This window comes from Gavialis gangeticus, unplaced genomic scaffold (genome assembly GCF_001723915.1).
Source record: "Gavialis gangeticus isolate Ggan-Ray unplaced genomic scaffold, GavGan_comp1, whole genome shotgun sequence".
NCBI classification, from domain to species: domain Eukaryota; kingdom Metazoa; phylum Chordata; order Crocodylia; family Gavialidae; genus Gavialis; species Gavialis gangeticus.
In genome coordinates this window covers 35,413,404-35,425,541 of record NW_017729030.1, presented here as the reverse complement: position 1 = coordinate 35,425,541, position 12,138 = coordinate 35,413,404, and positions in this window count along the sequence as shown.

Genomic DNA, 12,138 nt, shown 5'->3' with positions numbered 1-12,138 from the left:
CTCTGTCAGGTGCAGGACTCCCAGTGCCAGCTGTAGATGAGGCACAGCTGGGACCAAGGTCCTGGGCATTTCATTGTTCCTTGAGTCTTGGGAATCACGGCAGCCATGATCCCCAGGGTTTTAGGATTGCACCCCTGTGGCTGTGCATGTATAGCTGGTCTCAAGGGGTGCTTGTGCATATAATGCCCTTAACATGTACATGTGACAAAAATGTAACTTTGTGTGGTTTAATGGCATCACAGTATACACGTGCAAGACTTTTCGGGGGTTTAAAATGATTTTGCATCATTGAAAACTAAACTACATACAGATGTATTTTAGTTTGTAATATGGGAATTGCAACAATGCAGCTGTCAGCTTGTCTCTTGGCTATGGGAGAAGTAGGGAGGATCTGCAGGGAAAAAAAAATTGGGACCCTCACCACTTCTACCTTCAACAGATGCCTACTTTTCCTTTTTTTTTCTTTTTGGTGGAGCCTACTCACCCCTCCCACAGCCCACAGGGGTGAGTTGCTGGTAGGCTGAGCAGCTCCTTAGCTGTGGGGCACCCCAATCCTTCCCTTTGCAGTGGCGGCACCCCTTGGAGTCACACAGGCAAGCTGCTAGCAGGCTGGGTCCTGCCCCACCTTGGGATCAGGGAAGAGTTGGAATGGGCTGGGTGCTGCCTCCCAGCTGGGGCAGCACCCAACCCACTAGCAGTCCACCCAGGCCGCCCCAGGGGGTGCCGCCATTGCAGAAGGAAGGATTGGGGCCCTTTGCAGCTTAGGGGCTCCTCAGCCCACTGGCAGCTCACCTTCCAGCTGTGGGAAAGGTGGGCAGATTACACAGAAAAATTATTAGAAACAGCAAGGTGCCCGATCCTTTTTTTCGGCAGAGCCTGCCCACCTCTCCCATAGCTGAGGGGCAAGCTGCTGATGGGCCAACCAGCTGCTGAGCTGCACGGGCCCCTGGTCCTTTCTTCTGCAGTGGTGGTGCCCCCCCAGGGCTGCCTGGGTGAGCTGCTAGCAGGGCAATCCAATTTTTCCCTAATCCCAAGCTGGGGCAGCACCTGGCCCACTAGCAGCCTGTCTGGGTGGCCCCAGGGGGCTCTGCCACTGTGGAGGGAAGACTAGGATACCCCCACCCCCAGCTCAGGGGCCACTGGCTTGCCAGCAACTCACCCCCTGCCTGTGGACAGGATCTGTCTGTGGCTAAAGAAAATAAAAATAAACAATTGGATTGGGCCCCTCAGTGTAATGTGATAGAAAAATCAAAATGATTGGTTTCAATTAAAAACCCATCATTTCAATTTAGGGTGCATAGAATATAACTTTGACAATTAAAAACCCATCACATGTACAAATGCCCAAGGTAATTGTGCAATTAACCAGTTATTTGTGTGATACCTGTAACATGTGGAGGGGGCCTGTATCAAATAAATATTGAGAAGTAGTATTAAAACTTTGTGGGGAACACTTCTTAATGCATGTTTCTTGTATCTTCCTCCGAAGAATCTTATGTCAGATATAAAACCATAGAGATGTATTCCTTCCAAGTGAAGAGTTTGTTAATGTAGGTCAGAGCCAATGAATGCATTGCTTAATCAACTGGAGTTAGAGGGGGCAATGAGGCAGAGTAGGGAGTGTAGCTCCCTTCATTACACTGTTTTGAGCATAGTCCACTGTGCTTACAGACTCTCATAGTACAGAGCATAAGATTTTTCAAACCCTGGGTGAATATGATGTGGTATGCCTTGAAGTAGTATATCATATTCTAATACCTCAATAATGAATCCAACATTTGCAAGCATACAAACCACCTACTGTTTGTGAACTTAGTTGTGATTGAATTGGCTAGCTGGGGATGCATATCATTCTAATAACATTTTGAATAACATAGGCTTGATTTTCTCAAGACTTGTTGAGAGAAATAGCATGAGAGAATGCAATTAATCAACAGCAAGATTTTAGGGTTTGATGGATTGAGTGGTAGCAGTTTTAAATGTAAAATGATGGTTCATTTTCAAGATGCTACTAATTGTAAATCAAATCCTGAGATGTTTTGTTGGAACTGTAACTGTGGATGAGTATCGTTATTGTTTTCAATTGGTCTTTGCATTTTGATGGAAAAAAATACATAATAAAGGCTTGATTTTTTAATTCATTTTTATTACCCAGTATTTATTATCAAGCTCCTCATTTTGACTTGAACACCCTGTAAAATAATTTTCACTTTAAAGGTTATTCAGTAAAATAGATTAAATCAACTCTAAAAACATATCTACTTAATTTCAATCACAGTTTATGGACCAGGATATATATAGATAACCCATTACATATGATAAGTATGATTATTCTAAAGGATTCACTAGGAACTACTGTTATTAGGAAAATAACTTTTAGTGACCCTTTTTTGCAATACGTGTATGCTGTAAAAATAATGTACAATGAATAAAAAAGGTAAAATATAGGATGGTCCAATAATTTCAGACTGCTTAAGGGAGAACTACAAGTGAATTTTAATATTACAGGAAATATTTTCAACATTACCTACATGACTTAAAAGACTTGTTTCCATTACTGGATTTGGAATTCTAAGTCATTCACAGACATTTGAAAATGTTTACACCACATTGTATAAAATACAAAATAACTTTTTTGTTAATGGAAGAGGTAATATTTCAGATAAAGAGCCATGCAAGTTTTTAGACATGTCATTCTCAGTATTGTCCTCCTGTCCCAACATCTGTCATATTCTTTATCTCCTGCCCAAATTGGCTAACGCTTTCTCCCCACAATTTCCATGTACACTCTTCAAATTCATTTCATGTAGTTACATAGACATCATGCTTGAGCACCAAGAAATAAAATACCCTACTTTTTCCCCCCTCATAAACAAAGTCAAAACTTAAAAACAGATTAAGGCAAATTAAAAGAACAGATAAATAATCCTAACTCAGTATTTTCAGATGGGGATTTCTTTGCTCTACTGAAATAGAAATTAAATTGTGGTTTTCATCAAGTTATAAGTTTTGACCATCACTGGGAGGTGGACATGGTGACTTTTTGGGTAGAAAAGAAGGTAGATGGTTTGATATGGTGTGGAGGCGGTTATATCCTCATGAGCTTGGCAAGTTTTATTTAGTATCCAAAGAATTTTGAGCACATATCTAGAATCTCTGAAAATGACTTGGCTCTGAGGTCTAGTATTAAGTGCTTTAACCATTAGCTAGTGGGGCAAAAGTGAGAATTCGCTGCTATTGTCAGAATGACTTAGGCTGTTTGGGAGTCTTTACATATGGTCCTGGTGGGGGAGGGGAGAGCACTTTAATTAGAACAACTTTTGGGAGCTGCTTCAATTAAAGTGCCTGCAGCATCTCATGTATTCAGCATCCTGCACTTCAAACTGGCAGCGGGGGTGCTTTAACTAAAGCTTGTTTGGTGAGCTTTAGTTAAATCACCCCTGTCACCATTTTGAAGTGCGGGGATGCTGAATACAGGGGGTGCTGAGGCTGCCCGAGTATGCTAATTAGCAGGTTCAAGCAAACTCGATTAATTGAGTATGCTCCAATGCGCTGTAATTACAGTGCATGAGAGCAGGTGTCCCACATGTCTACAGGTGCCCCTCCTTTCTGGGTGTTTTTGATTATGAAGTTGTAGAGGAAGCCAATTTTCAGCTCTGAGATAGACACCTAAGTCAGACAAAGAACCAGAGTTTGGACATACCCCTGTGCTTAATAGGGCTGTGCAAAATTTCACCAGGTGTTTCATTTTGAAACTATTTTGATGCATTTCAAGCTCGAAAAAGCAAAATCAAAATGGAACAAAAGCCTTCAAAACAGCTTTGAAATGAAACAAGGGCTCTCATAACATTTTGAAACTTTCAAAATGTTTTGAGTTTCGCAACTGGGCTTGGCTTCAGTGCCGGTCCTAGCCAACAGCAGCAGCCTCCTGTCATCCCATGCAGATCTGGGGGCTGCACCCCCTGGGAGGATTCTGGCACAGCCCCCATCCTTCCAGGGGGGCACCAGCTCCCAGATCTGCATGCTGGATGACAGCATGCTGCTGCTGCCAGCTGGGACCAACGGCAGCACCAAACATCCTAGAGCTGGGTGTGGGCTGCGCCCAGCACCAGTCCCAGCCAGCAGCAGCAGCCTCCTGTAATCTACTAGGCAGATTGGGGGCCTACCCACACCTCTGGGAGGAGTCTGGAAGAGCCCCGAATTCCTCGCAGGGGTGCAGGCTGCTGATCTGCCTGCTGGATCACAGGAGGCTGCTCCTGCCACCTGGGATGGGTGGCAGCACCAATCTTGCTGGTGCTGGGTGCGGGCTACACTCAGCAACATCCCAGGTAGCAGGAGCAGCCTCCTGTCTTCTGGCAGGCAGATTGGGGACCCCCTGCACCCCTGAGAGGAGTTGGCAGAGCCCCACAGCCCTTCTGGGGGTGTTTGGGGCCCCTGATCTTCCTGCTGAATCACAAAAGGCTGCTCCTGCCTCCTGGCATGGGCAGCAGCACCAATCTTCCTGGCACTGGGTGTGAGCTGTGTCCACTGCCGTCCCAGCTGGCAGGATCAGGTCAGCCCCTGCCCCCCCGCAACCCTGGGAGGGCTGTGGGGCTCTGACAACTCCTCCTGGGGGTGCAGAGAGCCCCCGATCTGCCTTCCAGATGACAGGAGGCTGCTCCTGGCACCTGAGACCAGTGTGGGAAGATTGTTGCTGCCATTGGCTCCAGCCAGCAGCAGCAGCCTCCTGTCATCTGGCAAGCAGATCGGGGGCCTGGCCACACCCCCAGGAGGATTGCAGGAGCCACGCCAGACTGTGCCACCCTGTGCAAGGAGTGCAGGCCTGCAAGCTGCCTGCCAGATGACAGGAGCCTAGTCCTGCTGCTGGGACTGGCAGCAGCACCAGTCTTCCTGGTGTTGGGTGTAGGCTGTGCCCAGTGTTGGTCCCAGGCAGCAACAGTAACCTCCTGTCATCCAGAAGTCAGATTGGGGGCCGCACCACCAGGAGGAGTTTTGTGTAGCCCCACAGCCCTCCCGGGGGTGTGGGCCCCTGGATCTGCCTGCTGAATGACAGGAGGCTGCCGCATCCAGCAAGTGACAGTTTTGATTGTCAGCAACTTGAGGTGCAGTTTCCCAAAAACCTCTGCACCTATCTCCTTGAAGCTTGGTAGCCTTCATGCCTTAGATGCAAGGGACTACCATCTCTGCAAGTTTCATTCAAATCAGGCTGGAAATAACAAAGTTATAGGCAGTTTTGTGCTTCCCCTTTATAGCCTATGGGTGACACATCAAAACAGCATCAAAACAGTGAGACAGTTTCGACAAAATGAAATGGAACAATGCTTTTGAAATGAAACAAAGCTCAAAATGAAACACTGTTCCACCAAAATATTGAAACAGAAGTCAAAGCAGAATGGTGTTGTTTCGCACAGCCCTAGTGCCTAACCTTACATTTAGGCAATTTGTGATAACTGTAGCCATTGACTATTTAGCGTCTAGGTACAGCACCTCAGTGCATTAACTTGGATCACTCTCTTGGGCTAAGACAGCTAAACTTTAGGAACTGGAACACCTAAGTGGCAATGCCTATGAGAATGGAATGATTTAATTATGGCAATATACCCTTGTTGTTTGGCAGCAATAATAAGGAAAAAAGGAGCTAATGGGGGAAAAAACCCTTTATGTTTGAAGACTGAAGCCAGACTAACATTGATTTAAGTAAGGCAAGAAAGTTTTGACATACAGTTATTTGTAAGAAAAGATAAAATGGCTCAGTACACCTATTTGTTAGCTACTTGAGGCAAAATCTCCACTGGCCATGTCTACACATGCACTTTAATATGCAGCAGCCTATTTTACTGTGCATTAAAGAAGTGTGTAAAAAACCATATTGTTACACTATTGTGCAGTAAAATAGGCTGCTGTGCATTAAGCGTCAACTAAAAAGCATGCACAGGTGCTACTGCACAGTAGGGCAGTCTAAAGTGCATGAATTTAGTACCTCATATTGGAGGCACTAAATTTAATGTGCATTAGGAAAAGTGCATTAATGCACATGTAGACATGCCCACTCAGTATTATAGTGTAGCAAAAAGCCCCCTTTGTACATTTCCCTTCTTGACATTGATATAACAGAAGCCCCTTCTTGCCTGCATCCCCCCACTCCAATTTTGTGCATTTCTTTTTCCTTCTAAGTAATGGCAGAGACCTAGCACACTCATTGCATGGGTGTGGCAAGACTCAGAGTCAGCCAGAAAGCTGAAGTGGCTTTCTGTAGGAGAAACCTACAAACTACATCTACATATCAATTAAGCTCAGTGTCACTAAAGAAAACAAAAGATCTAAAATATCCACTTCAAAGACTGTAAATACATCCTGGTGCTAACTCACTTACTGTACCCAGTAGCCTTTGATCCTTACTACTTCACATAGCATTTTTATATATTTCTCACAGTGCATTTTTATATTTCATCTGTCTCATCTTTACCATGGCATTTTGTATTTTATATTTTATACTTTTAAACTCTTAAGGAATGTCCTCCCTGTAGAATGACATTACACCTTGGACCATTGTTAAAACTGCATTGAAATAGTAATTGTAAAGTGATAAAATTTGCTATATTGGCCTTGAATGAATGTGAGCATGAATGACAAACCAAGTACCTCTGGCTCTTAACTGACAGTAACCTAGCCAGGGGAACTTAACATTACAAAATTCTACTCTACAATCCATTTTAACCTAACCAAGCCAAGGAACTGATTCCTGGAACTGAGCACCCACCCTATTGACTATTCCTGTAACCCATGACAATACAGCCATTAAGTCAATAAGTCAAGGGTGGACTCCCAAAACTTCAGATACCAGCAGGCAGAGACCCCTGTGACTAGCAGCTGTCATGTACTATTCAAAACCCACGTGGGACAGCAACCTCCAGATTGGGCAGCCAAGATGATGCTGGGGGATCACACAAGTCTGCCAGAAATGGATGAAAGGCAGTGAAGCTTGACCCTCAGGAGCACCCTCTCATTCAGCACCTTACCTACCAAGACAGAAGGTCAAGCAGGTGACCCTCTTCTGGAGAAGATATCGCTTTGAAGGAAGTTGACCATCGACAGTAGACTCCAGGGCATCAGATAGGTAGATATATTGAAACCAGTGCTCTCACAATCTCTACATCAGCTACTATACACTATACTACATGGGTCTGAATGACATGGGTTTGAATGAGTGAATGTGTGTGTGTGTGCACATGTGCAAGTGCACTAAGGTGACCAGTACCTGTCATAACTCAAAGTTCGCATTTATGATTTTATTAGTAACTTCACATCCTATACAATAAATTAGAATTTAATCTGATCCTGAGAGCTGGTCCTTTGTAGCCAACAATTAAATCAGAACATTAGGGCTGAAAGGGACCTCAGGAGGTCAACCCCCTACTTAAAGCAAGACCATCCCCAAATATATCATCCCATCCCAGACTTTGTCTAAGTGGACCTTAAAAACCTCCAAGGATGGAGCTTTCACAACCTCCCTGCATAATCTGTTCCTGTGCTTTACTACCCCCATAGTGAGGAAGTTTTTCCTAACATCTAACTTAAACTTCCCTTGTTGCTCTTTGGGTGCAGACAGAAGCACAGCTCTCTCCTGAAACTCAGAATGCTTTGCAGAAAGTGCTTTGAGTTACAACAATTCCCCAGAAAAAACAGAAGGTCACTGCTGGTTTCAGGGGCAAGAGGAATCTAGCTTCTGGTGGCTAGCCTGCAGCCCATTACTCTTAGCAAGAGCCCCCTCCTCCCTCCCAGTCTGTCCCTGTTTTCTTAGTGGAAGGAAGGAAAGGGACCAGAAGAAGCTCATTCTAGGGGTTCTCCACCCAGTATTGGAGGGTGGGGTGGGTGAATTGGAGCTCCCCCACCTTGAGGGTCTCCAAAACACCTGCCACACCCTCCAGCAGGGGCTCAAAAAACCCCAGACCAAACTCCGTCCAGTCCCTTTCCCACCTCCCATTCGGAAAACAGCCCAGAGGCTGGCAGGCAGTGCAGACACAAATTACAGAAGATGCTATGTTTTAAAATATCTTCTTCTGAACCATCATACAATAGGAGTTCAGACTGTCACCCAATCAGCCATTTTTGAAGCAGTCTGCAGCAATGCACTTGTGTTTGGTCATGGCTATAGATGACTTCCTATGGCCAGATCAGGCAAAAATTGTCATTTCTGTCTGTGCCCTTTGTTCTATCAACTTTCACCATTGGGAACAGTCTAGCTACTAGGGCTGGGCAACATTTTTCTGGCTGTTTTGATTCAACATTGTTTCTACTCATTCTGAGCTCAAAACAGCAAAATTGAATCAAAACAAAGGACTTTGAAATAACCTCAAAACAAAATGAGGCTAGTTGAAACATTTCAAAAGTTGTGAAATGTTTTGAGTTTCGAAGCAGCCAGCAGTGAGGTAGTGGCAGACGGGATAACCATGGCTGTACTTCAAGCAGCAGCTGGGAGCGCACCGCTGGCTCTTCCCATCTCCTGCCACTGGGCTTTGGGAAGCCGATCACAGTGCAGGGGAAGGGAATGGAGCCCAGGCTCAGTTTCCCTCCCAAGCACTGCGATCAGGCTGGGGAAAGGAACTGATCCTGATCTCAGAGTTCTCCTTCCCAGCCCTATGATCGGGCTGGGCTGAGTTCTTTTCCTCAGCCTGACTGTCAGGTAAAATGTCGAAACAGCATTGAAACAACCTCACTGTTTCAATGAAGTGAAATGGAACAGCTGTTTTGACCTGAAATGAAATTCAAAACAAAACACTGTTCCGTCCAAACCTCAAAACTGAAGTCAAAATGGAACAGTGCCATTTTGCACAGCCCTACTAGTTAAATCCTCTTTCTAACCACCCTTCAATAGTTGAATGTTGCTATTAAATCTCCCCTCAGTCTTCTCTTCTCCACCCTAAATAAGCCCAGTTCCCTCAGCCTCTCCTCCTAAGTCACATGCCCCAGCTCCCTCACCATTTTCATTGGCCTCTGCTGGACTTTCTCCAATTTTTTCACATCCTTTCTGTAGTGGGTGGGCCTAAAACTGGACACAGTATTCCATATGTGGCCTCACCAATGCTGAATAGAGGGAATAATTACTTCCTGGGCTGCTGGCAATGCATCTAATAATGCAGCCCAGAATGCCATTAGCCTTCTTGGCAACAAAGCCACACTTTTGGCTCATATTCAGCTTATTGTCCACTGTAACCTCCAGGTTCTTTTCTGAAGAGCTGCTGCTTAACCATTCAGTCCCTAGACTGTACTGGTGCATGGGACTTTTCTGTTCTAAGTTAAGGGCTTTGCAGTTGTCCTTATTGAACCTCATGAGATTCTTTTGGTCCAATACTCCAGATCTCTCTGAATCCTAGCCCTGTTCTCCAACATATCTACTATTACCCCTAGCTTGATGTAATCTTCATACTTGTTAAGGGTGCATTCCATCCAGGTTTTTTATGAAGATATTGAACAAAACCAGTCCCAGGATGAATTCCTGGGGCACTCCATTTGATATGGGGTGCCAAACAGACATCAAACCATTAATTTATACTCTTTGATCCTGATGATCCAGCCAGCTTTCTATTCACCCTACAGTCCATTCATCCAACCCATAGTCCTTAGCTCGTTATAAGAAAGTACTGCAATATTTAACTCTAAGTTTGCTGCTAGCTAGTAAAATCTAGAGGCCCCAGACTTTTTGGTTATTGCACATTATATTTAACTAAGTACAGTGCCATGTGGATTTCCAAAAGCTGGCCAAGAAGGTTTATTTATTTTTTTAATTAAACTTTTACTTGTAACATGAAGTGTTTATTGCTCTGATTTTTATTACTAACCTTTCTTGTCTGGATTTTCACCTGCATGCTATATTTTAAAATATGTAAGATAATATTCCAAATCATTCAAATTTGTGGCCTAAGACCATACTCCCAAGGACAAGTTAGGAAAATATGAATAGAATAGGTGTGATGCTCAAAAGGTATAAGGAAAGAAATTACTTTGCTTTAATTTACCAAGAAGTAGAATGGAAGGAAAAAAAATTAAAGGTTAAAACAGATACTCAATGTAAAGTGACATACAGTCTATATGATATTTTTTTCTGATCCTTTAAAAAGCCTGTGCCAGAACTTATTGACCATGTACAGTTATGGAACTAGGAACCTAACATGCTACTAACTTAGCTTATAAAGGATATTACAGATTAAAACCAACATTTTGAAATATATACAGAAATAAAATTAAAATAGTGCAATCGTTGGAACTGAGACATGACATGCTGTAAAAAAAATCTAAGGCTATGTACAGCTGTGACATTTAGACAGATTTAATTAGGAGACCGGGGGAATATATTCCCCCCAAAATGGTAGGCCTGATTTGAGTTAGTTCACCTGAGGATGTGAACTAGCTTAGATCAGGAATGGGTTAACTCAATCTATCTTGCTCCTGGGCACAGCCAAATGAGCATGGCTGTGTGGTATGTGGTGCCACAAACATGTCTGCAGCGCCACATTCCTCACAGTCAGGCATTTTCCTTGCTGGAAAGGGCACGCTGCCTGTGCATGCGCTGCTCCAGGTTTTTGTTTTTCCATGGGTTTTCTTGGCCCCTGGATATCCAGGGATCAAAAAAACCTATGGGGGAAAAAAAGTGGACCAGCACATGCTGAAAAGGCCCCTACACCACGATGAGTTACTTGCACCATCTTCCCTGCACAGCTCCTGGGAGCAGTGAGTGCTTATACATGCTGCTGCCAGTCTAAATTAATGTGACATAAGTTGCATACATGTGGACTCGGTGCAGCAAATGTTTGTATGCAACCTAAGCAAGCAGGAGATTCTTTCAGTTGCCACTGAAGTTTCCAAAAGGTCTTTCGATGTCGTCCCAAGTAGTAATCCAATCAGCATATAAGGAAAAGAATGATTTCAAAATGGCAGCCCTGAGCAAATTCAACTGCGAGTCAGTATTTGTGTCAGCATTTCCCAATGCATTATATTATTTATTTACAAAGGCTATAATCAGTTACAGAAGTAGCTTTGCAAAACAATTAGTTGGGGATTATGTGATCATAAAACTAGCCCAAATGTAAAAACATACATTTTCATAGCTCAAAAATGACCAGACCAAATATTTCAGCCTTTGGAGAAAAGAAAGGCTAACACTAAATGTGTAAAAGATTTTCATTCCCAAGCTGAATGCTAAGGTTTCGTAGTATATTTTGTTAGACCAATTAAAATAGTTAGAAAAATTCTTCTTTGCAAGCTTTCAGGTGCAAACACCCTTCTTCAGGCAGAGGAAGCATCATTTCAAACGGCCAAAGTTTTCATAATGGAAGTGTCCATTCATCTTGACTGGCATGGCACTGTAGGCTACAAGCTTCAGTGTTCCCTGGCCTAGTCAGTGTTGGCAGAAGGTTCCAGAAATGATGAACTGCTGACCTGTTCTGAGGCACTGACCTAGTCTATGACATCGAGCATGCCCAGTTGGGGCTTTGTTGTTATGAGGTAAATGTTAAACTGACCTGAGCAAGACGGCTGTGTGTTGTGCGCATAGAAGTGTGCCATGCGAAATGGACACAAGTGTCATGTGCATGGGCATGTGATTGGCTGTATGAGTGACGGACAACTTTCAGTGGAGTGAGTGTCATAAAACAGCCTGCACCTGAGGGTCAGTGAACAAATGGGATTGTGGGTTGACTGGGTTCGCATCATCTTAGGTTCAAATGAGGAATGCCTGTACTGTTGTTGATATTGGTTGTTGTTGCTTACCTTGTTGTTGAATATACTGATTGTTATTACCCCTCAATCTTGAGTCTTTGTCTCTGGTTCGTTAATTAACTATCTAGTGTCACGTGAGAGCCAGGCTACAGGCTAACAATCTGATGAGAGCAAGCCCCCACACCTTTTCTTTTATTGACCTGATCCTTAATTGGGATTAATGACCCCATTAGCATAACTAAGGGATTTGGCCTCAACAGTACTTTAGGAATACTGCTATACAGTATTTTATTGAATAAATCCATTTCCACCATATTACATTTACATTATTCAGTATTCTGTTTGTCTTATTTCTGGTATTTTAAAAACAGTAATCCATAAAATGACTTTTATATTTACATTTAATTTTAGGAAGTGCTTCAA